The 26,169-nt window shown below is 41.5% G+C and overlaps 2 long non-coding RNA genes and 1 pseudogene across 8 annotated transcripts in view; 1 reads left to right on the forward strand and 2 right to left on the reverse strand.

Annotated features, from left to right (window-relative positions):
- Positions 1–26,169, reverse strand: part of LOC103350737 (uncharacterized) — a 131,918-nt gene that overhangs the window by 45,090 nt on the left and 60,659 nt on the right. The gene's annotated exons all lie outside the window — the stretch shown is intronic.
- LOC103350738 (uncharacterized) overlaps positions 1–26,169 on the forward strand; it is a 244,303-nt gene that overhangs the window by 7,891 nt on the left and 210,243 nt on the right. For 3 of the 7 annotated variants that reach the window (XR_016212352.1, XR_016212350.1, XR_016212349.1), the window contains exon 4: positions 13,834–13,919. This is a non-coding gene — a long non-coding RNA (uncharacterized LOC103350738). Of the gene's footprint in view, positions 1–13,833; positions 13,920–16,446; positions 18,012–20,007; positions 20,139–20,852; positions 21,167–26,169 lie in introns of those variants that run through there. The other 4 variants (XR_016212348.1, XR_016212347.1, XR_016212346.1 and 1 more) reach the window with 4 other exon arrangements.
- On the reverse strand, positions 9,467–10,001 carry LOC100343411 (protein FAM32A pseudogene; annotated as a pseudogene).

Here is a 26,169-nt window from a genome sequence, read left to right on the forward strand (position 1 = left end):
AACATATGGTATTAGTCCTTTTGGGACTAACTTATTCACTAAGTATGATTCTTCCAGATTCATCTATTTTGTTGCAAATGACTGAATTTCATTTTTTTTATCACTGTGTAGTATTCCATAGTGTACATATCCCACAATTTCTTTTATCCAGTCTTCAATTGATGGACATTTGGGTTGATTCCATATCTTAATTATTGTGAATTGAGCTGCAATAAACATGGGAGTACAAATAACTCTTTTGTTTACATCCCATTCACATCAAGATTCATTTTCAATTATCTTTATATACAGAAGATCAATTTAGTATATACTAAGTAAAGATTTCAACAGTTTGCGCCCACACAGAAAGACAAAGTGAAAAATACTGTTTCAGTACTAGTTATAGCATTACTTCACATTGGACAACACATTAAGGACAGAGATCCTACATGAGGAGCAAGTACACAGTGACTACTGTTGTTGATTTAACAAATTGACACTCTTGTTTATGGTGTCAGTAATCTCCCTAGGCTCTTGTCATGAGCTGCCAAGGCCATGGAAGCCTTTTGAGTTCGCTAACTTCAATCTTATTTCTACAAAGTCATAGTCAAAGTGGAGGTTCTCTCCTCCCTTTAGTGAAAGGTACCTCCTTCTTTGATGGCCCATTCTATCTACTGGGATCTCACTCGCAGAGATCTTTCATTTAGGTCCTTTTTTTCCCCCCCAGATTGTCTTGGCTTTCCATGCCTGAAATACTCTCATGGGCTCTTCAGCCAGATCTAAATGCCTTAAGGGCTGATTCTGAGGCCAGAGTGCTGTTTAGGACATCTGCCATTCTATGAGTCTGCTGTGTATCCCACTTCCTATGTTGGATCGTTCTCTCCCTTTTTGATTCTATCAGTTAGTATTAGCAGACACTAGTCTTGTTAGTGTGATCCCTTTGACTCTTAGACCTATCAGTGTGATCAATTGTGAACTGAAATTGATCCCTTGGACTAGTGAGATGGCATTGGTACATGCCACCTCGATGGGATTGAATTGGAATCCCCTGGCCCATTTCTAACTCTACCATTTGGGGCAAGTCCGATTGAGCATGTCCCAAGTTGTACATCTCCTCCCTTTCTTATTCCCACTCTTATATTTAACAGGGATCACTTTTCAGTTAAATTTAAACACCTAAGAATAATTGTGTGTTAATTACTGAGTTCAACCAATAGTATTAAGTAGAACAAAAAAAATACTAAAAGGGATAAAGTATTAAGTTGTTTATCAACAGTCAGGACAAGGGCTAATCAAGTCATTGTTTCTCATAGTGTCCATTTCACTTCAACAGTTTTCCTTTTTGGTGCTCGGTTGTCATTGATCAGGGAGAAGATATGATATTTGTCCCTTTGGGACTGGCTTAATTCACTCAGCATGATGTTTCCCAGATTCCTCCATTTTGTTGCAAATGACCAGATTTCATTTTTTTTAATGCTGTATAGTATTCTATAGTGTACATGTCCCATAATTTCTTTATCCAGTCTACTATTGATGGGCATTTGGGTTGGTTCCAGGTCTTAGCTATTGTGAATTGAGCTGCAATAAACATTAAGGTGCAGACAGCTTTTTTGTTTGCCAATTTAATTTCCTTTGGGTAAATTCCAAGGAGTGGGATGGCTGGTTGTATGGTAGGGTTATATTCAGGTTTCTGAGGAATCTCCAGACTGACTTCCATAATGGCTTGACCAGTTTGCATTCCCACCAACAGTGGGTTAGTGTCCCTTTTTCTTCACATCCTTGCCAGCATCTGTTGTTGGTAGACTTCTGGATGTGAGCCATTCTTACTGGGGTGAGGTGAAACCTCATTGTGGTTTTGATTTGTATTTCCCTGATTGCTAGTGATCCTGAACATTTTTTCATGCGTCTGTCGGTCACTTGGATTTCTTCTTTTGAAAAATGTCCTTGGCCCATCTCTCTCTCTCTCTCTCTCTCTTTTTTTTTTTTGACAGGCCTGGACAGTGAGAGAGAGAGAGAGAGATAAAGGTTTCCTTTTGCTGTTGGTTCATCCTCCAATGGCCACCATGGCTGGCGCACTGCGGCTGGCACACCGTGCTGATCTGAAGGCAGGAGCCAGGTGCTTCTCCTGGTCTCCCATGGGGTGCAGGGCTCAAGCACTTGGGCCATCCTCCACTGCACTCCTGGGCTACAGCAGAGAGCTGGCCTGGAAGAGGGGCAACCGGGACAGAATCCGGCACCCTGATCAGGATTAGAACCTGGAGTGCCGGCGCCGCAGGCGGACGATTAGCCTATTGAGCCACAGCACCTGCCTTGGCCCATCTCTTGAGTGAGTTGTTTGTTTTGTTGTTTGGAGTTTCTTGATCTCTTTGTAGATTCTGGTTATTAACCCTTTATCTGTTGCATAGTTTGCAAATATTTTTTTTCCCATTCTGTCAGTTGCCTCTTCACTTTCCTGACTGTTTCTTTTGCAGTACAGAAACTTCTCAATTTGGTGCAATCCCAAATGTTAATTTTGGCTTTGACTGCCTGCGCTTCTGGGGTCTTTTCCAAGAAGTCTTTGTTGGTAGCTATATCCTGCAGGGTTTCTCCAATGGTCTCTAATAATTTGATGGTGTTGGGTCATAGATTTAGGTCTTTAATCCATGTTGAGTGGATTTTTGTGTAAGGTGAAAGGTAGGGGTCTTGCTTCATGATTCTGCACGTGGAAATCCAATTTTCCCAGCACCATTTATTGAATAGACTGTCCTTACTCCAGGGATTGGTTTTGGATCTTTGATCAAATATAAGTTGGCTGTAGATGTTTGGATTGATTTCTGGTGTTTCTATTCTGTTCCATTGGTCTATCCATCTGTTTCTGTACCAGTACTGTGCTGTTTTGATAACAACTGCCCTGTAGTATGTCCTGAAATCTGGTATTGTGATGCCTCCGGCTTTGTTTTTGTTGTACAAGATTGCTTTAGTTATTCGAGGTCTCTGTGTCTCCATATGAATTTCAGCATCATTTTTTCCAGAACTGAGAAGAATGTCTTTGGTATTTTGATTGGTATCGCATTGAATATATAAATCGGTTTTGGGAGAATGGACATTTTGATGCTATTGATTCTTCCAATCCATGAGCATGGAAGATTTTTCCATTTCTTGGTATCCTCTTCTGTCTTTAAGGTTTTGTAATTTTCATCGTAGAGATCTTTAACGTCCTTGGTTAAGTTTATTCCAAGGTATTTGATTATTTTTGTGGCTATTGTGAATGGGATTGATCTTAGAAGTTCTTTCTCAGCCATGGCATTGCCTGTGTATACAAAGGCTGTTGATTTTTGTGCATTGATTTTATACCCTGTTACTTTGCCAAAATCTTCTATGAGTTCCAATAGTCTGTTAGTAGAGTTCTTTGGATCCCCTAAAGAATCATATCATCTGCAAAGAGGGATAGTTTGAGTTCTTCCTTCCCAATTTGTATCCCTTTAATTTCTTTTTCTTGCCTAATGGCTCTGGCTAAAACTTCCAGAACTATATTGAATAGCAGTGGTGAGAGTGGACATCCCTGTCTGTTACCAGATCTCAGTGGAAATGCTTCCAACTTTTCCCCATTCAATAGGATGTTGGCTGTGGGTTTTTCATAAATTGCTTTGATTGTATTGAGGAATGTTCCTTCCAAACCCAGTTTGCTTAGTGTTTTCATCATGAAAGGGTGTTTTTTTGATTATCTGAAATAGAAATGTTTTGCATCTGCTGGCTTACTTGCCAAATGATCCCACCACAACCAATGCTGAGCTAGGATGAAGTAATGGCCTCAGTCTTGGTCCCCAGCATGGATGGCAAGGTCTCAAGTGCTTGAGCTATCGCCTGCTGCCTCCTAGAGTTTGCATTAGTAGATGTAACATATGCATTTACCTATGTTGATTGTTGACTAAAACATTTCAAGTCTTTCTCAGAACCATTGCAAAAGTTGAAGGATGTATCTAAGACTGTTTTTTTTTTTTTAAGATTTATTTATTTACCTGAGAGGCGGAGTTAGAGAGGCAGAGAGAGAGAGAGAGGTCCTTCACTCCCTACATGGCCACAACGCTGGGGCTCTGCTGACCTGACACTAGGGGCTTCTTCTGGGTCTCTCATGTGGGTGCAGGGGCCCAAGCAGCTGTGCCATCTTCATTGCTTTCTCAGGTCATACTAGAGATCTGGATCAGAAGTGGAGCAGCCAGGATTCTAACCAGTGCCCATATGGGATGCTGTCACTACAAGTAGCGGCTTTACCCACTATGCCAGAGTGCCTGCCCCTGTTTTTGTGTGAATAATTTGGTTCAGAATTCTTTGTTTTTAAAGATTTATTTATTTATTTGAAAGGCAGAGTTAGGGAGAGGGAGATATCTTCCATCTTCCAGTTCACTCTCTAAATAGCTGCAATGTCTGGGGCTGAGCTGGGCCAATGCCAAGGAGTCTGGAATTCCATCATGATCTCCCATCTTGGTGGCAGGGGCTCAAGCACCTGGGTCACCTTCCACTGCTTTCCCAGGACCTGAACTTGAAGCATAGTGACCAGGACTTAAACTTGTGCTCATATGAGATGCCATGTCACAGGCGTTGGCTTTACCCACTGTAACACAAGACCAGACCCTCAATATAGAATTCTCGGCTTACATTCTTTTTTCCTTCTAAAAATTCCATAGGAACGGTCTCCCTGGGGTTGGTGCTGTGGCTTAGCAGGTAAAGCCACTGCCTGTAGTGCCAACATTGCATATGGGCGCCAGTTTGAGTCTTGGCAGCATGCTCTACTTCTGATCCAGCTCTCTGCTATGGCCTGGGAAAGTAGTAGAGGATGACCCAAGTCCTTGGGCCCCTGTATCTGTGTGGGAGGTCCCAAAGAAGCTCTAGAATCCTGGCTTTAGATCAGCCCAACTTCTGCTATTGCAACCATTTGGGGAGTGAACCAGTGGATAGAGGGTTTCTCTCTCTCTCCCTCTCCCTTCTTCTCCCTTGCCTCTGCCTCTTGTTCTCTGTAGCTCTTTCAAATAAATAAACCTTTAATAAAGAAACTGTCTCATTGTTTCTTGTGTCTTTTTTTCAAAAATAATTTTTACTCATAATTCTTTTTTTTTAAGATTTTATTTGAGAGCTAGAGTTACAGACAGTGAGAGGGAGAGATAGAGAAAGGTCTTCCTTTCATTGGTTTACTCCCCAATTGGCTGCAATGGTTGGAACTGAGCTGATCCAAAGCCAGGAGCCAGGAGCTTCTTCCAGGCCTCCCATGTGGGTGCAGGGGCCCAAGGACTTGGGCCATCTTCTATTGCTTTCCCAGGCCATAGCAGAGAGCTGGACTGAAAGTGAAGCAGCTGGGACTTGAACCAGCACCCATATGAGATGCCAGCGCTTCAGGCCAGGGCGTTAACCTGCTGTGCCACAGTGCCAGCCCCCATCTATCAGATCTTAACTTAGGCTGCAGGAAAGGTAGGAAGGATAGCTCATGTGGGATGAATATTGAAACTATAGACTTTGTGTAAATACAGAGAGGGTGAGAATGAGGGCTGTAGGTAGGCAGCTAGCTTTGACAAGCACCAAGACTCAGATGTGAGGAAAAGCATGGTGGGTTTTGTGACTAAATTGCAACTCTTAGAGCCAGAATGAGTGTGGTGGGCTCAGGAGAAGCCATGGCAGCCAAATGAAAAATGCCTCATAGGTTATGTGACCCTTAGAGAACCCAGAACCCCACCCAGTCCAGCTTATTCATAGAGAAGTCTCTCTTAAAAAAAAAAAAAACCTTCAGTTCAGTAACAAAAACCAACCAAAATCATGAAGCAGCTCTAATCTTTACTTGCATGTCTCAAAGATCATTAAAATCTTCACATCCCCCTCCAAATCCTACTTTCTCTTCCTGCTCTTCTCTAACACCACAAAACTGCCCTGAATCTGTTAATTTTCAGTATTTTCTTGCCACCCAGGTCTTGTCTTCCCAGACGCCCTCTTTCTCATCTATCTTTTAAGTATACTCAATGTCTCTAGATCCTTTTCCTTCTCTGGTGATTTCTTTGTCTAACTTCCTGATCCTATGTCCCCAAAGATACAGAATAGGCCTGACGGAGCTATTTGAAAGCTCTTTGCAGAGAAGGGAGGAGAGAAAGAGGAAGTATGTGTACTTTTATAAGTACACTGCCAATTACACTTAGGAACCTGGACTTTATTTTGGAGCTAGTGGCAGCCAGAGGAAGATTTCTAGCCAGGGAATGACATAGCCAGGTTTGCATGTTAGAATGTTTAGTTTCATAGGGTTGCAGAGAACAAACAAATAATTACTCCAGTTATATAAACATAGTATGTGCTTATCCTAACTATCCTGATACAGGACATAAGGGAACTTGTTATCACAGATAACTTCAAACAGCTTAGCTAAATATAAATAAAAAATCAGGATCAAGGAAAACTATCTCTGCAAAAATGAGTGGTGTTATGGTTTCTTTGATTCAACTTCAAACTTATCAGAGTTGTTTCTGGAGTACTAGGTAGGACAGCTGCTAACCTCAGCCTATGACAGCAATTGTGATAGTTGGCTTCAAAAGTGATTTCTTAGGGATATTTTTGATAAGATGATGATTAAGAACACAGTATAAATTTAACTTTAGGAACTATAAGGACTTTTTGTCTAATAAAAATTTAAGAAATGTGGAAAATTAAGCTAGGGACTGGGTATACTGCTTTCTAGTGTGTCAGAATCAGGAACATGAAATAGAATCCTAAAGCATAACAGTTAGCATATTCATTACCTGTTATTTCTTAGAAGTTTAAGAAAATTTACCTATTTTTATTTGAAAGGCAGAGAGGGAACACATGTGTACACACTCACAGTGAACTTTGGTTTGCTGATTCACTCCCCAGATGTTTTCAAAACCAGGGCTGGGCCAGGCTGAAATCAGAAGTCTAGAACTCAGTGCAAGCCTCTCATGTGGGTACGGGTCCAAGTTCTTGAGCTGTCACCTGCTGCCTCCCAGAATGCACATTAACAGGAATCTGGACTTGAAAGTGGAGATAGAACTCAAATCAGGCACTCTGATAGCTGATGTGGATATTCTAAATGGAATCTTCACTTCTGAGCCAATGGACTATCTCTTAGAGTTTTGATAGGTGCCGCAGAGAAAGGGGGCATATTTAAAAGCAGAATTGTTTGGCGGCAATTGTTGTGATACAGTGTGTTTAGCTGCTGCTTGGGACACCTGAATCTTGTATCAGAGTGCCAGTTCAAGTCCAGGTACTCTTCTTCCAATCTGGCTCCATACTAAAGTGCCTAGGAGGCAGCATGTGATGGCTCAAGTACTTAAGTTCCTGCCACCCACCTGAGATACAGGGACGGAGTTTCTGGCTCCTGACTTCAGCCTGTTGCAGCTCTGGCTATTGTGGGCATTTGGGAAATGAACCAGCAAATGGAAGCGCGTGCTCTCTCTCTCCTCTCTCTCTCTCTCTCTCTCTTTCAAATAATAAAATAAATAAATGAAAGTAAATGTATCTGATTTATTCTTGACATAGAAACGCAAATCTCTGTAGAGTTACTGGGAAAGTCTGATTCTAAGTTTCAGGCTGTCTGGACATATTTATGCCATAATAAGCATTTCCATATTAAATGGTTCATTATGTGGTTATTTCCCTGTAAGGGAAATTTGGGTCTCATCTGAATTTCATCCTTGGTATTTATATTTAACGTATAAGTCAGAATCGACTTCTGTACCCTCAGGAGAAATACTTAATGCAGCAGAAAGGGGTTTCTCAGGCTTTGATGCATCTTAGGGCTACCTGGGGTCTCGACTTTTTGCTGTGTTCATGCCCTCATGTGGTGTTCCCTCCGAGACCCTGGGTTTGGCTATGGGGCTTGTTTTGGCCAATAGAATAAGTGGGTGGTTAAGACGCTGGTTAGGACGTTCCTTATATCAGGCTCCCAACTCCAGCTTCCTTGCTGAGGCAGACCCTGGGAGGTGGCAGTGTCAACTCAAATGATTCAAGTTCCTGGCTGCAGCCCTAGTTCAGCACCGGGGAGTGAACCAGAGAGGATGGAAGATGGTTCTCATGTGCAGGACAGCACAGCCACCAGCGGAATAGTGAGATCAGAAACCCTGCTCTTAAGCTGCTATGTTTAAAATAGTTAGGCAGAGAGAGAGAGAGAGAGATCATGGGGATATCTTACCACTGGACAGAGGGAGGCTTTGCATCACCCTAGCCTCTGGCTTGCAGCTGGCCAGAAACTGCCTTAACACTGGGCAGTGCAACAGATGGCTCTGGGGTGTGAATCCCAGGTGGGATCTCATGCTTGTATGCTGAGAAACAGCTCTGCCATATGCCCATTCTTCACATGCAATTTTTTTTTAAAAGATTTCTTTTTATGTATTTGAAAGAGTTACAGAGAGAGGTAGAGACAGAGAGCGGTCTTCCATCCACTGGTTCACTCCCCAGATGGCTGCGACGGCTGGAGCTGTGCCGATCCAAAGCCAGGAGCTTCCTCCAGGTCTCCCATGTGGGTGCAGGGGCCCAGGGACTTGGGCCATCCTCTACTGCTTTCCCAGGCCATAGCAGAGAGCTGGATTGGAAGAGGAGCAGCTGGGACTAGAAACAGAGCCCACATGGGATGCCGGCGCTTCAGGCCAGGGAGTTAACCAGCTGTACCACAGTGCCAGCCCCTACATGCAATATTAAAAACAGCCTAAGGAATCAGATACTCAGACTCCTAGTTAATAACCTGATTTTGCTTCATTCTGTGGGTTTTAACTAGGACAGCCTCAAGCCCAGTACGTGGCGCTCTCTTCTGAGTTCTTTCACCATTTGTGCCAACTGGAGACTGTTTCTTCTGATAGCTTAAGTGGATCACAACACGTAGATTTCCCCAAAGGACCCATCTCCTCCAGCACTTGGACCATGGGCCCTCCCGTCTGACTGCATCCATGTGGGTCTGTGCTGGGGCTCATCCCTGAGGTATCTTTAGGGTGGGAATGCCCAACGGGCTCCCTGTGATGGGCCAACTCCGAATCCATACACTTTGCACTCCAGGTTGCTTTCATTATAAATTACGTGGTGATCTATTAGCAATGTCTGCCTTGGCAATCCGCTTCCATTAGATGCACCTAGAAGAAGGGTGTTAATGGGGAGGGACTACAGTGCAGGCCAAGGGCTCAGAAAGGGACAAGGCCTGTGCTCCAGGCTCAACAGAAGTGGTGGTTCTGCTACCGGAGCTGTCAAACCGGCCAGGGGCTGAGCGGAGAGCTGGAAGGCCATGGAGCCCTAAGCGACCTCTGCAGAGCCCTCGTGGAGCAGCCCAAGCCACAGGGAGCCCGGAAGGACACCCTCGCTGGCTTTAGCTCCTTCTCTCCCTTAGAGTCCATCTTATCCGGGCAGAGACAGCTGCTGGCCTCAGAATGTTCGATGCCACTCAAGGGGAGAGCAGACACTTGGTGTGGCGCTCACCCAGGCGTGACCTTAACCTCTGGATAAAAATGTGGCGCTTCCCCGGGCCAAACTACAAAGGTTCATCTTTTTTTCTACGTGCTGCCAAGAAACCACAGTCACGTGAGAGGACGGTCTCTTTTTAACCGAGTTCCAGGACTAGGACACGCGGCTTTGAGACCCACAGCCTCAGTGCTAGACGCGAGAGAGCAGGTGAGAGGATGGTGCAGGGGCCAGAGACCAAACGCAGCAGGTCCCTGCTCCTCACACAGGCCATGGGCTACTTCGTCCAGCTGACTTTGGGGATGTGGTGATGCCCGGTGAGTGTGTCCGGGTGTGTGTGGAAGTCCCCCACTCTCTGCTTGTGGGTTTTGGACGCTTGCTTCAGGATCCGTCCCCTTTGCCGCTCCTCCTGCGTCTTCTGCTATCTGCCCCGGCAGCCGCTTGTCCAGGTAGCGCCGCTTCGCCGCTTCATTCTTTTGGCTTGCTCCCGTTGCTTTGAGAAGTTTCGCCGTGTTTTGGTCCTTTTTCTTTTTCCGCTTGGTCACTCCACGTTTTGGGATGCCTTTCAGCTCCAGCACACCCTTTTACAACTGCTCTTAGACCTACATGGAGCCTGCCTGTGGCTCAAAAAGGTGACTTCCTTCCTTCCTTCCTTCCTTCCTTCCTTCCTTCCTTCCTTCCTTCCTTCGTAGCGATCTACGTAGTGGTAGTGTCAAGGGTGGAGCGTTTAGTGCATGAAAACTTAGTCATTCAGATAACAGTTACTTGTGTCATGCTTATTCATTATATTTAACTTTTTAAAAAAATATTTTTATATCTGATTCTATGCTAGTTCCCCTTTTCATTATACCACAATGTTGAAGTGTATGTATTTTTAACCTTAGGTTAACATTCAGTATCAATCAAAAACTTCGTCAGTTTTACATATGGAGGGAAAATGAAGTATATAAAGAAGTTTAAAACATTTGGAAATAAGGAAATAAAATGATTGGATTGGGCCCTTTCTTTTTGTGCATGGGAATATTCCATAAATAATTTTTATCTCTATCTTAGAATTGCAAATATTCTTTATTTAAATTTAAGTGCTTTAAAAATCATTTAATATGAATTCTAGATCATCAGATATGTGACAGCAAAGGTATAATCTTCCTGCAAATTACTTTTTTAGCAGAAATATTTGCATGTGAAGCAGCTTATTTTTCTCAGAATGTATGCTTTTCCCAGAAACCAATAATTTCCCTTCAGTATTTTAAATCAGTATTTTTCTCTTTTTCCACAGTGTGTTGATGGTGGTGGGAAACTACTTGAGACTCTGTTTAGCTATGTAGATTTTGAAATTATTATGTCTTTCTCAATGGGGAGGTCATTTGAATTGGAAATCAAAGTGTTGATTCAGGATAGAAACACTGATGCAGCATTTTACCGTGTGACAACATCAGAAGTTCAAAGTGAAAATTAGAGAAAGTTGCAAGTGAAGGAAGATGCCTTGAAGTTCAAATCCTCCAGAAAAATTCAGTAAAACTAGAGGTGATTTTCCAGAGATGTAGTAATGATTCAGTTGAGTTAAAGTTTTAACTTAAGAAAAAGAAAACTATGTTGTTTTTTTTTAAAGAATTTTGACTGGCAAAGTTAAAAAATTATAAAAAAATGAAAAGAATTAAATAATCTTTTAAAGCTCTTCTGGTGATGATAACGTCTTTTTTTTTTTTTTTTTCTCAAAGATTTATTTTATTTATTTGAAAGACAGAGTTACCGAGAGGTAGAGACAGAGAGAGAGGTCTTCCATCTGCTGGTTCACTCCCCAGATGGCTGCAACAGCTGGAGCTGTGCTGATCTGAAGCCAGGAGCCTGGAGCTTCTTCCGGGTCTCTCACATGGGTGTAGGGGCCCAAAGACTTGGGTTATTTTCTACTGCTTTCCGAGACCATAGCAGAGAGCTGGATTGGAAGTGGAGCAGCCAGGACTTGAACTGTGCCTATATGGGATGCCGGCGCTTAAGGCCAGGGCTTTAACCCGCTGTGTCACAGTGCTGGCCCCCATGATGGTAACATCTTTCTAAGGTTGAGGAGTCCTGTTTTCTTCCTGATGGATGGACTCATTTTTGGTTCATTGAGCCTAGATTCCTGCAAATAAAACATCTCTGAATTTCACATGAAGCTGGTGTAACACATGGGCACTATCTGTGTATAAAAAATCCTTCTGCAAAAAGTAAGGAATTCTCAGCTACTGTACCCTTGCTTCTTCTACTCTGCTCTAGCAATTTCTCATGGTTTACACAAGCCCTCTTGTAAGCCATCCTATGTGGTTCCTGGTTCCACTCTTACCTAACTGTCTCGACTTTGTAATGTTGTCATTTTGAGAACTATTTTGTTCCTCACCTCAGAGTGCTACTTCCCTACCTTCTTATGGTGTCTTGATGACTCTTTTTAATCTCAACTTTGGTCATCCTTGCTTACTCTGTTAGACAATGCTGTTTGCTCAGTCTCGGGCTAGTGCTGCCCACTCATTCAGACCACAGGAGGTGCTGTCTGAGGTCAGGGAGGCTTGACTCCTGCTCAGAGAAACAGCCATGCTTCTACTCATCCTGCCAAACCCCTGTCGTCATGTAAAATGCAGTGTGAATTTTGTCTCCTGATGAAAAGTAGAAAGGGAACCTATGGACTTTGATAGAAAAATCAGTTATTCTGACCCAGTCAAGTGAGAACCAGGCCTTTATAATCAAGGGTCCATCTCTAGAGCATTGGCTTTGTTTTGTGTGCTTGGAAGTGGTACCCCATGGTAGCTGGAGAAACCCACTATGAAGACGACAGACCATTTGGAAAGCATCTCTTTGGTATCTAATTAGCATATATATTTCTTTTTTTTCTCCAAAGAAACATTTTATTTAATGAGTACAAATCATAAGTACAACTTTAGGAATATAGTGATTTTTCCCACCATACCTGCCCTCCTGAGCCCACTCCCACCCCACCTCCTCCTTTCTCTCCAATTCCCTGTCCCGTCTCCATTAAGATTCATTTTTCAATTAACTTTTACACAGAAGATCAACTCTATACTAAGTAAAGATTTCAAAAATTTGGGACACGCACACACACACACAAACTGAGAACAAGTTTTACAGTTAATTCTCATCATACAACTCATTGAGGACAGAAGTCCTGCATGGGAAGTAAGTGCACAGTGACTCCTGCTGTTAATTTATCAATTAACTCTCTTAGGTATGGTGTTAGTGATCATCAGAGGCTCTTGATATGAGTTGCCTAGGCTATGGAAACCTTTTGAGTCCACAAACTCTGTCCATAAGCAAAGTGAAGTTCTCTCCTCCCTTCAGAGAAAAGTATGTCCTTTGATGGTCACCCCTTTCCACAGGGGTCTCTTTCACAGAGATCCTTCATGTTGGACTTTTTTTTTTTTTTTTTTTTTTTTTTGCCATAGTGTCTTGGCTTTCCATGCCTGAAACGCTCTCACATATCTTCTGAAAGCTTCATGTCAGATAAAAACTGAGGCTTAAGTGCTTAGCAACTATATTATATTTTCTTTATGAATATAAAAAATGTTTTTAATTGACATAGTAATTTTATGTATGTATGGGGTATCTTGTGGTGCTTTAATATATGTATACAATGTGTAGCCAGCATATCAGGGTAATTGGCACACTATCACCTCAAATATCTATCATTTCTTTGTATTGGGGACACTCAAAAATCCTTTCTACCTGCTATTTTGAATTATGCAGTTAATTGTTGTCACCCACAGCTATGCTTCTGGGCAAAATTCTTCAACTAATTATTTTAAGATTTTTTGTTTGTTTGTTTGCAGAATTACAGAGAGGGCAGGGTGAGAGATCTTCCATCTGCTGGTTCACTCTCCAAATGGCCCAACAGCCAGGGCTGGGCCAGGCCCAAGTCAGGAGCTTTATCCAGATCTCTCATTTTAGTGCAGGGGCCCAAGCATTTGGGCTATCTCTTGCTGCTTTCCCAGGCACATTAGCAAGGAGCTGGATTGGAAGTAGAGCAGCTAGGTCTTGAATTGGCGACTATGTGGGATTCCAGTGTTGCAGACAGTGTCTGTTATGCCACAATGCTGGACCCTCTTCATTGAATTTTATGTAGGGTATAGTTCTGTGTTTTTTCTCTTGCCATGTCTAGGCCTCCCTGACAGTAAGTTAAAAGGACCCTTAAAGTGAACTGATTTTAAGTCATTTTGTAAGCATAGTGCTGTATTATTTGCTATTGGTTTAGTTGTAGCATCTGTGATAAAGATTTGAGTTTATTACTAGAGAGCATAAGCAGTCACTCCAGAATGGGACATGGATATGAAAAATCTCAAGAGGAAATTAGCATTAAAATGAAGATACAATATCGGAAGTCAAGCAGCCAATGCTTATTTCCTCTTTAGCTTTGGTTGAGCTGCATTTGAAATATCATATCTATTTCTACAGAGCACTGAGTTCAGAAAAAGATGTATACACCTCCAGAGTTGAAGGGGGAGTAAGCAGAATGGGAAGAAGATCTATGTGAGGAACAGGTAAGCCATGGGGGTGTCTGTCGGTGAAATACTGAACTCACTGGAAGACTAATCACTGGTTTCAAGGATCTCCAGGGCTCTTGACTAGTAGCTACACACAAATTGTTCTAATGAGAGGATCTGGAAACAGAATGTGTTTATGAAGTTGCAAAGAAAGAAATGAAAATAATTCATGATATAAGAATTTTTATTTCTAAGAGAAAATTTATTTCTAATATTCTGGGATATATAACACTTTTCTAGCTGTAGATTTCTTAGTAGACTGTTTCTTCCATCTAATTTACAATTTAACAAATTGACTCAATACTTTTTTTTTTTTTTGACCACAGTTCTGTAATTTCAGGTAACCTGACTTTTCTTGGACTCAGTTTCCTTGTTTTGCCATATGGTATGCCCTATGTAAATGTAAAATGTTATCTTTATTGTCTGGCAAAAACATAAAGAAGTGTTAAGTCCCTAGTATGATTTATGGAATTTTAAAATAAATAATGGTTTTAAGTATCTGAGGTAAGTTGTTCTGGGGAGGCAGATAAATCACTAGCCTAATTTTCCAACATCATAGCCTTATCTATCATATTTTTAAGACTAAAAGATTTTTAAGACTAAAAGATTTTTATTTGAAATGGATGGAGGATGGGGGGAAAGAGAAAGAGAGAAAGAGAAAGAAATCGAGATCTTTCATCTGCTGGTTTACTCCTAAAATGCCTGCAATAGCTGGGACTGGGCCAGGCTGAAACTTGGAGACTGGAGACTCAATCTCCCTTGTGGTGTGTCTGGCACCTAAGTACTTGAGCCATCACCTAGAATCAGAAGCAGAACTAGAACTTGAACCAGGCACTCTGATATGGGATGCAGGTGTTGCAAGTGGCATCTTTAGCCACAAATGGCATCTTTAACCAAAAAACCTGTCTCCTGTATTATAATTTTAAGATTACGTTTACCCATCCAAGTTCACATAGGAAAATATGCAGTCATGTTTGACACGATATCCTTCCATTTCCTTTTCCTCAGTAATTCTTGGCTATTTTTGTTCTGCTATAATGAAACTTCATCTTCCCTCATCCCTATCTTTGGTCCATCATATTCTCGCTGTCTGGCATGAGCATTTTGTAGATGAATTTCTGGCTGCTGAAATCTAGGCCTGTGAGCCATGCTGGATCCTGTTTATAACTGGTAGACATACTTCCTTTGTGTATTTACTTCATGTCATTTCTTACCTTGCACTTCTGTGCTTCCTGTTTTTTTTTTTTTTTTTTTTTCCCATATCACAGGTTTGGCTAGGCAGGCCCAGAGCATTCTGCATAGTGTTATTTGAGACCATTTTGCTCTTTCTGTCTGACAAGTCTGTCACCTGTGCCCCACAACATGCTCTAATTTAATCAACCCAGAGTATCTTGAAATTGGTCCTTCCTACTGATGACACTTGAGATGCTTTTTATTTTGATGGTGCATGAATAAACTTCAACAATGTGTATATTTAATAGGAAGGAGAAAAATATGCATGTTTCAGTATATAGTTTGATCAGTTTCTATTGCTTAGACTATTAAAGATTTAAAAAATATTAACTTCAATGTTAAGTAATATGATCAACTGAAATACATAAAAAGAATGATGGGGCTGGCATTGTGGCGCAGCAGTTTAAGCTGCCGCCTGTGATGCCAGAATCACATATGAATGCTGGTTCAAGTCCTAGCTACTGTATGTCTGATCCAGCTCCCTGGCAGTGTGCCTGGGAAAGCCGCAGAAGATAGACCAAGTAACTGGGCCCTGCCATCCACGTCGGAGACTGATGGAGTTCCTGGTTTCTGGCTCTAGCCTGGTATACCTGGGTGTTGTACCATTTGGCGAGTGAACCAACAGATGGAAGTATCTCTTGGTGTCTCTGTCTCTCTCTGTCTCTCTCTCTCTCTGATTCTGCCTTTTAAACAGCTAAATCTTAAAGCAAACAAAAGCTGTTGGTTTTGAGCAACAGTGGTGATACATGAACACAAAATTTCATTGAATGGTGAATGTGGGAGTTGAGTGGCTATCTGTGGGCTGTTGCTTCTTTGAATGGTTAAGAGAGAGATGCTGAAGAGACAACCTAGGGAGCAGTGGTACCCAGGCAAGCAGCATCCTCCTGAAGACTAGACAAGTATGCCTAAAGGAGAAACTCTGCTCACTGAGAAACACCAGGGTGGCAGACATCTTTAGCTCTTCTGTCTTCTGATGCTACCACCACTCCTTGCTCTTCTGTTGTTATCATGCATGATCTGGATTCTCTGAGTGGAGGCCAGGGTCCAGACGCTAGCCTAGATTAGGCAGGGTGTGCAAATAGATATGGGAGGCAAAAAAATGTACTGTGGGCAGTTGAAGCTTGTCTGATGCCTTTCTTTATACCGGAAAAACTAGTCCTAGAGTACTTTGAGGAAGAAAACCAAAGTGGCAATTAATGTTATTTATCCTCCTCCCACTCCATAAATATAGGCTTTCCCCAGGGTTAAATCATCGGATGTTTATTATTTTTCCCTTGTCCTTTTCCCCCAGGCTTCTCCTGAATTCCCACGTCCCCTGTGCATGTGCCTGGCGGTGTGTTAGTCCAGTGATCTCACTGCCTTTGAGATTTCCTTCCCTCTTCCCTTGGAATTAAATTCATCAATTCTGAAGCCAGTTTTTACCAACAGTTAGTGGTTTCTTATAAAATTAGGCAACCAGTGCTTTAGCTTGTTATCAGACAAGAGAGGAAATTCAACTGAAGGCATGTCTGAGCATAAACTGATCTGGGCGTTGGATGTCAAGTTCTTGTTTCAGCTCTGCTCTGCACAAGCTGGGTGTTGTGCAACTTGGTTTTGTCATCAGTAATGTGAAGGGGTGGAACCAGAACAAGCCATAGTTCCCAGCAGCTTAATGAGACTGAAGGATGACTTTTGGTTCATTTTAAGAGTATAATGCGGTACTTCCATGGATACATGGGCAACAAGTGCATCTGATTTAAAAGTTCATTTAAGAGACACATGATTAGGTTTACTCCAACTACTTAACAGCATTCTGGGTGTTGAGGGGGAAAAAGTAACTAGTGTTGCCAGTTCCTGGTTTGAATGAAAAATGGGCATTATTTTGAGAAGTTGGGACAAGAAAGAAGTAATGAGGTTTGGCAGATGAAGGTGGGTTGCTTGTCTACCAAAACATAGACTTTGCACATTAGTTAATGAATAATAGTATTTCGCAGTTTGGCTTCAAGAAAATCTAAACAAAACCACTTGGACATTTCAAGCTGAGATTTGAAGGAATCTGGCAACTTATTCTCCCACGTCGGAGGATTTTATGTTTATATTTTGGCATGTAAAGCTCCACCTCCTGCTCAATGCTTTTCGTTTAGAAACGCACAAAATTATAAGTCTGACTGTTCCATTTCCAGGCAGTGCTAGTAAACTTTCCATGTTTCCAGAGTTTTCCACAGATCTAAATAGCACTTGGTCTGACTGTAAACTGCATTCATGTGTGTGATGGGAAGAGTTTGTAGCCTCTATTTTTCTTCTCAGAGGAAGTGTAGCATTTAACTTTAGGATGCACACAGTGTATTCTGCTTGTGCATCTGGCCATTTTGCTTGACAGGTTAGAAATATGCTGTGGAATTTTCAAATGTCACTAAGAGTTATTTCCCAATTTTGAATCTTGAAATGAAATACTTTATGATAATCATTTGTATTCTGGAACTTAGAATTTTGCAGATCATTTATTGCAGACCTCTTTACCATGAGGCTATTCCAGTCTTGATGCTCAGACTACACATCAGTTCTTAAGCAACATGACTCAGAAGGGTTTATTTCAAGAATAAGAAACATTGCTTAACTTTCTGGCTGAAAATAAGTATCTTCTTTTTCTGTATTGTGTCTTCCAGTTCCAAAAATAAATTTTAATAAATACTTGGGGAGCAAAAAGAACAAAGCTGGAGGCATACCATATCTGACTTCAAAATATATTACAAAGCTATAGTAATCAAAACAGCATACTGACTAGAAAATAAATACATACCAATGGAACAGAACAGAGAGCCCAGTAATAAATCCATGAACTTATGGTCAGTTGATTTTTGCGAAGAACCCACAATACATCATGAATAGTTTCATCAATAAATGGCATCTGCATTACTGTATTTTTTTTTTAAGATTGATTGATTTATTTGAAAGAGTTACACAGTGAGGGAAGGAGAGGCAGAGAGAGAGAGAGAGAGGTCTTCCATCTGCTGGTTCACTCCACAACTGACCTCAGTGGCTGGAGCTGCGCCAACCTGAAGACAGGAGCCAAGAGCTTCCTCCGGGTCTTCCCATGTGGGTGCAGGGGCCCAAGGACTCAGGCCGTCTTCCACAACTTTCCCAGGCCATAGCAGAGAGCTGGATCCAAGTTGAGTAGCAAGTTCTCAAACCATGCCCATATGGAATGCAGGCACTGCAGGTGGTGTCTTTACCCGCTATGCCACAGCGCTGACCCCAACATTACTGTATTTCTGCATGCCAAAGAGAGAAGTTAGATCCTTACCTTAAATATATAAAAAATTAACTAAAAATGGATTAAAGTTTAAATGTAACAACTATAAAAACTACTGGAAGAAAATATGGGTGGGTTGGTACTGTGGTGCAGTGTGTTAAAGCTCTGGCCTGCAGTGCTAGCATCCCATATGGGTGCTGGTTCAAGTCCTGGCTGGTCCACTTCCAATCCAGCTCCTGCTAATGTGCCTGGGAAAGCAGTGGAGGATGGCTCAAATGCTCGGGCCCCTGCACCCACGTGGGAGACCTGGAGGAAGCTCCTGTCTCCTGGCTTTGGATTAGCTCAGCTCCAGCTGTTGTAGCCATTTGGGGGGTGAACCAGCAGATGGAAGACCTCTGTCTGTTTCTGCCTCTCTCTGCAACTCTTTCAAATAAATAAAATAATTTTTCTTGAAAATATGGGTGAAAAAGCTCTCTTCCATTTATCTGGGTGATGATTTTTTTTTGGTTGTGATCCTCAAAACACAAATAATAAAATGAAAAATAGAAAAAGGATTATTTTAATTAATATTTAATTAAATAATTAAGTAATTTTTAAATAAATTAATGTAGATTAAAATTTAATTTATAAGAAAAATAGAATAATCCCTGGTAAAGATAAGGAAAAAAGGGAACCTTTGTTTGCTGTCGATAGACAATACAAACTAGTATAACTGTAATGGGAAAAAAAAGTGGAAGTGCTTCACAAAAACTAAAAATAAAGCTATTATATGATTCAGCAGTGCCCCTACTGGGTATACAGTCAAAAGAAATGAAATCAGGGGCCGGCACTGTGGCATAGTGGGTAAAGCTGCCGCCTATAGTGCCAGCATCTCTTATGGGCACCGGTTCAAGTCCTGGCTGCTCCTCTTCTGATTCAGCTCTCTGCTGTGGCCTGGGAAAGCAGTGGAATATAGCCCAAGTCCTTGGGCCCCTGCACCCACAAGGGAGACCCAGAAGAGGCTCCTGGCTCTGGCCGTTGTGGCTATTTGGGGGAATGAATCAGCAGATAGAAGATTTATTCATTCTCTCTCTCTCTCTCTCTTTACTTCTGTCTCTCTGTAACTCTGACTTTCAAGTAAAATAAATAAATCAGTATGTCAGAGAGATAGAACCATTTCCAATTTCATTGCAGCATTATTCACAACAGTCAAGATAAAGAATCAAACTCTTATCACTGAATTAATGGAGAAAATATGGAATACATGCATAATGGAAAACTACTAAACCATGAAAAATAATTATATCTTGCCATTTATGACAATGTGGTTGAACCTGGAGGTTATTATAGTAAGTGAAGTAAGCCTGACACAGAATGACAGATGTGACATGGTTTCACTTACATGGGAATCTAAAAATGTTAGACTGAAGAGAAGTAGAGAATATTAGTGGTTATTTATGATTGGGTATGATTAGGGAGATACTGCTCAAAGGACACAAAATGTCAGGAGATAGTTCAGGGCTGGTGTTGTGGCATAGCAGGTTAAGCCTCCACCTGGCATGCTGGCATTCCGTATAGGTGCTGGTTTGAGACCTGACTGCTCAGCTTCCAATTGAGCTTCCCTCTATGTGCCTGGAAAAGCAGTGGAAAATGGCTCAAGTGGAATATGGCCCAATGGGAGACCTGGAAGAAGCTCCTGGCTCCTAGCTTCAGCCCAGCCAAACCCTGGCCAGTGCAGCCATTTGGGGAGTGAACCAGTAGATCAAAGATCGATCTCTCCCTATCTTCCTTTTGTTGTAACTTTGCCTTTCAAATAAAAAAGAAAATAAATACTTAAAAAAATATTCCAATGTGGTGGTTATATCTATCTGTCTATCTATTGAGAGATAGTTCAGGTGATCTGTATAGCATGTTAACCATTGTTAAGAGGATAGGTTCTGTTATCACAACAAAGTGATAAGCATGCGTGGTGCTACATATGTTATTTGGGCATTCTAAAGTAGATATATATTTCAAAACATTGTAACTGATAAACATATATACTTTTTTTTTTATTTTTTGACAGGCAGAGTGGACAGTGAGAGAGAGAGACAGAGAGAAAGGTCTTCCTTTTGCCATTGGTTCACCCTCCAATGGCCACCGCAGCTGTGTGCTGCGGCTGGCGCACCACGCTGATCCGATGGCAGGAGCCAGGTGCTTCTCCTGGTCTCCCATGGGGTGCAGGGCCCAGGTACTTGGGCCATCCTCCACTGCACTCCCGGGCCATAGCAGAGAGCTGGCCTGGAAGAGGGGCAACCGGGAAAGAATCCAGCACCCTGACCGGGACTAGAACCCAGTGTGCCGGCGCCGCTAGGCGGAGGATTAGCCTAGTGAGCTGCGGCGCCGATAAACATATATACTTGTATATTTGTCAATAAATAAATTAGAAAAAAAACTTTGTGAGGAAAAGAATTTTGTCACAGTCCAGCATTATAATTCTTTTTCAGGGTGTTCAATGCTTTCTCAATATAACAACAAATTAACACCTGTGGTGCTGGCTTTCCATATGGGCACTGGTTCATGCCCTAGCTGCTCTACTTCTGAACCAACTCCCTGCTAATTGCCTGGGAAAAGCAGTGGAAAATGGCGCAAGCATTTAGGCCTCTACCACCCACATGGGAGAACCAGATGAAGTTTCTGGATCCTGGCTTTGGCCTTGCCCGGCCATGGCCACTGAGGCCATCTGGGGAGTGAACTATCAGGTGGAAGCTAACTTGCTCTATGTCTTTGTCTCTGACTCAAATAAAAAATTAAAAAATAAACTCATCCTGAAGTCTTTATGATTGAGAAAAACCCGAGCCTTTTTTCCCCTCTTCTAATTAGGAAAGGCGGCATATTTTTAACTGGACAATGATGTGTAGATAAGAAGTATCTTTGCTCCCCCACTTTCCTCATTCTTTTGTGTAAGGTATGAGTGTGCAGAAGGGAGTGTGCCTGAGAAACTACTGGAACTCATAAGAATTTGGCAAAGTTGCAACACACAAAAATTAATAACATTTGTGTACACAAACAATGCTCTGGTTGAGAGAGAACACGTAGGATCATTCCCCTTTACAATAGTACAACAAACTTAAATACCTTGGGGTAAATTTAACCAAGGACATAAAAGATTTCTTTAATGAAAATTATAAACCAGTAAGGAAAGAAATAGAAGTATACAAAAAGAAATGGAAAATCTTCCATGTTCATGGGTTGGGAGAAGTAATATCATGAAAATGTTCATATTACAATTTTGCAATTTTCAGGTTCAATGCAATCCCAATCAAAATACCAATGACATGCTTCTCAGATCTAGAGCAAAAATGGCCCTGAAATTCATGGATACACAAGAGACACTGAATAGTTAAAGTAATCTTAAACAAAAACAAAATTGGAGGCATCACAATACCAGATTTCAAGACAAAGGGCAGTTATAGTCAAAACAGCCTGGTACTGATACAAAAATAGGCATGTGGACCATTGGAACAGATTAGAAACCCCAGAAAATTCACATATCTACAACCAACTAATCTTTGACAAGTGAGCTGAAATCACCCCCTAGAGAAAGGAAAGTCTCTTCGACAAATAATGTTGGAAAATTGGATCTCTGCATGCAGAAGTATGAAAAAAAGCTCCATACCTTACACTGTTGGTGGGAATGTAAACTAGTACAACCATATGGAAGACAGTATGGCCATTTCTTAGAAATCTGAAAATTGCTCTATAATATCCCTGAGCCATCACTCCTGGGAATTTTCCCAGAGAAAATGAAATCAGAATATGAAAGAGTTATCTGTACCCCCATGTTTAGAACAGCTCAATTCACAATACCTAAGATATGGAATCAACTGAGATGTCCATCAACTGATGACTGGATAAAGAACTTCCTGGTTGAAATATTACACAGCCCTAAAAAAGAATGAAATATAGTCTTTCACAACAAAATAGATACAATTGGATACTATTTCTTAGTGAAATAAGCAAGACTCCCCCCAAATAAACTTTTTTTCTTTGAATTATAGAAACTAATATCTAGAATACCAAAAAATATATATGAATGAAGTTGACATTTTGAGATTTGATTATTGTTTATAGCCCATGTCTATACTTCTGAGGAACAAGTGGTCTTTTTACTTACGACTTGTTGAATTTTTTTTTAAGATTTATCTAATTATTTGAAAGAGTTACACACAGAGAGAGGTATTCCATCTGCTGTTTCACTCCCTAGTTGGCTGCAAATGGGTGGAGCTGCACTGATCTGAAGCCAGGAGCTAGGAGCTTCCTCCAGGTCTTCCCACATGGATGCAGGGGCCCAAGAACTTGGACCATCTTCTACTGCTTTCCCAGCCCATACCAAAGAGCCAGATCAGAAGTAGAGAAGCTGGGACTTGAACTGGCACCCATATGGGATGCCAGCACTGCAGGTGGTGGCCTCACCTGCTATGCCACAATGCCAGCCCCTTGTTGAATTCCTTATATAGTGGATGATTAAACTTGAGATTATAATTTGAATTTGTGTAATTGCCAAAAACTCAATGAAAAATAAGGAAAGAGGAGAGAGAGTGGGAGGGAAATCTGTTCCCTTAAATAAATAAATAAAACCATAATACAAAGATCTCCAACTCTGCCAAGAAGTCAGAGTAAGACATACTCAGGCAATTTTAGTTTTACAGTCCTCCAACTGCATAAAATAACCAACTGGGTATATAATTCAGGCCTGTTAAATTACCCAGTCTTCACATGAGAATTAGATGGTACCTATCTATTACCTAGATATAATTTCTAAAATATTAAAATGATAAGAGAGTGTGCAATCAGATATGGTTTAGGAAATACATTTGCTAGCTTTGCACGGACAAAGTCTTGTCATTGCTCTGGGAATAGTTCTAACTCCTGTATGACTAGAATCTTTGGCACATACTTGTATATTCCCCACTAAGAAAATTATCAACCATATTGGGGGTGGCCATTATATTTTACTTAATAGATGGATTTTACCTTCTACTTTGTGGATAAATGTGCTTTATGATCAGAATTAAAGGAATGCTTATCCCTAATTATACCTGATCTTTCACTTTGCCAAAGAAGATTAGAATAGTATTACAGAGCTTATTCAACTATGATATTGTGATAGATTAAGAAATACAAAGGAGGGCCAATATTGTGGTACAGCAGGCTAAGCCACTGCTTGTGACACCAGCATCCCATTTTAGAGCACTGGTGTGAGTAACAACTGCTCTGCTTCTGATCTAACTTCTTGTTGCTGTGCCGGGGAAGTGCTACATGATGGTCCAAGTGCCTGGGCCCCTCCCTGCCACCCTCATAAGAGACTTGGAGGCAGTTCTTGGCTCTGGGTTATATATTGATTAGCCCTGGTCATTGTGGCCATTTAGGGAGTGGACCAGCCTCGCAGATGGAACATTCATTCATTCATTCTCTCTCTCTTTCCCTCTCTCTCTCTCTCTCACCTTTCCTGTCGCTCTGCCTTTCAAATAAATAATTAAAAGAGAAAATCTCTCTCTGTCACTCTGCCTTTCAGGTTAATAAAGACAAGTAAATAAACCTTTTTTCCAAAAGCTTTTAAAAATTTTACAGGCATCTTGTCTCAGGTACTGGTATAAGAGTTTCTAAAATGCTTGGAATTTTCAGAGTGATAGAAGTAAGAGTAGTGTCTTTTTTTTTTTTTAATCATAAAAATCCCTTCTGACTAGAACTGAGCCTGTGCTAATCAGGTGACTTGGCAGGCTCCTGCATAGCTTCAGGATTGGGGCCTGCTTGCCAGAGGGGTTCCCAATGTGAAAAGAGGGCTGGAACATGGAACCCCCCACTTTGGTTTCTGGGGAAGGAAGAGAAGATAGAGGTTGAATCAGTCACAAATGACAAATGATTTATTCAGTTTAATGGAACCTTCATAAAATCCCCAAAATGGGGTTCAGAGAACTTCCAGGTTGGTAAACACATGGAAGTACTGGGAGGTGGCATATCTGGAGAGGACATGAAAAATCTACTCCACTTCTTATACACTTTGCCCTGTTTATCTTTTTTTACATAGCTATTTCTGAATTGTATCCTTTAAGGTAGACTGGTGATGGCAAACAGTTTTCCTGAGTGCTGTGAGCCATTCTAGCAAGTTATCAAACTTGTGGAAGAGGTTTTGGAAGCCCCAATTTATAGCCAGTTGGTGAGAAGCTCAGAGGTCAAGGATTTTGGAATGGGTGGGTGGAGTCCTATGAGAAGGAGTTCTAAACTTGTGTGGTCAGATGTAAACTCTGAGTAGTTAGTGACAGAATTGAGTTGAATCATGTGATACCCAGTTAGCATGTGGAGAGTTGCAGTGCAGCTATTGGTGTGGACAGAAATCTTACTAGCAACCATGTTGATTTCTTCTAAGAATTATTTTCTTAAAGGGCTTGCAAATTGCTGTCTTCCCAATATTTTTTTTTCATTTGCAGATATCACTTATTTAATATTCATAAATATTCATCTTCTCTTTAAGATAGATTAGCATTTTATTAACTATCAGTTTTGTAGCTCTTCTTCTCAAAGTCATATTCTCTCCAAAATGGTTGCTGGCATTGTTTATGAGAAGTATTGTAAAAAAATAAAATGTTTGGATTGAAAACATTTTGACTGAATATTTCATGTATGCACTAGTCAGTTTTTTGTCACTATAACTACCTGAAATAACCTACTTAAGGAGGAAGGTGGTTAATTTTGACTCATAGTTTTGGAGGTTCACAGTCCCAGATCTGGCAGATCCCATTGGTTTGGACTTCTGGTGAGGCCACAGGATGTTGATGGTGGGCTGTTTGCAAAGGAATGATCTCATTGAGATCTGGGAAGAAGGGAGAGAGAGAGCAAGCAACTGGACCTTACTCAGGCTTTTATAACCATTCCTCCCAGAAGAACTACCTCTCAAAGGCATGCCCTCAATGACTAACAGCCTCCCATTATGCACACCTCTTTGACACTGCAATTGGATTAGTTTCTACCCTCTCAGCACCATCAACACAAGACTGCACTTTTATTAATTAATTAATTAATTTTTGTCAGGCAGAGAGAAAGAAAGGTCTTCCTTCCATTGGTTCACCACCCAAATGGCCGCTACAGCTGGCGCACCGTGCCGATCTGAAGCCAGGAGCCAGGTGCTTCCTCCTGGTCTCCCATGCGGGTGCAGGGCCCAAGTACTTGGGCCATCCTCCACTGCCTTCCCGGGCCACAGCAAAGAGCTGGACTGGAAGAGGAGCAACCGGGACAGAATCTGGTGCCCCAACCAGGACTAGAACCCAGGGTGCCGGTGCCACAGGTGGAGGATTAGCCAAGTGAGCCACGGCGCCAGCCAATACTGCATTTTAATCATCTGTGATTATTAGGAGCTATATCCTATTTAAATCATAGAAATAAGTACTGAATTTATATAATAATCACTATTTATTTGGTGTTAAGTACTTGTCACTGGATTTCAATCCTCAAGTCTTGAGTTATGCTCATTTTATAATGGGAAGGACTGATGATTGGAGTGGTTAAGTAACCTGCTCAGTGTCATTAGTAAGTAACTGAGATGTTCTCAAGTGATGAAGATATAAAGAGAAAGGTGATGAGATGGGTACTGTGTTCTGAATGTTTCCCCAGAGAGTCACGTATTGAGCCTTACTCTCCATGTGGAGTCCTCGCGGTTGGGATGAGTGCATGGTTAAACAGGTGTGAGACAGCTGCTTCCTTTCTTTTTGGTCCTTCCATTTTTCCATGTGAAGACATGGCAAGAAGGCTATCACCAGGTACTGA

Source organism: Oryctolagus cuniculus, chromosome 8 (genome assembly GCF_051225735.1).
Source record: "Oryctolagus cuniculus isolate XC-2025 breed Fujian yellow rabbit chromosome 8, ASM5122573v1, whole genome shotgun sequence".
NCBI lineage: Eukaryota > Metazoa > Chordata > Mammalia > Lagomorpha > Leporidae > Oryctolagus > Oryctolagus cuniculus.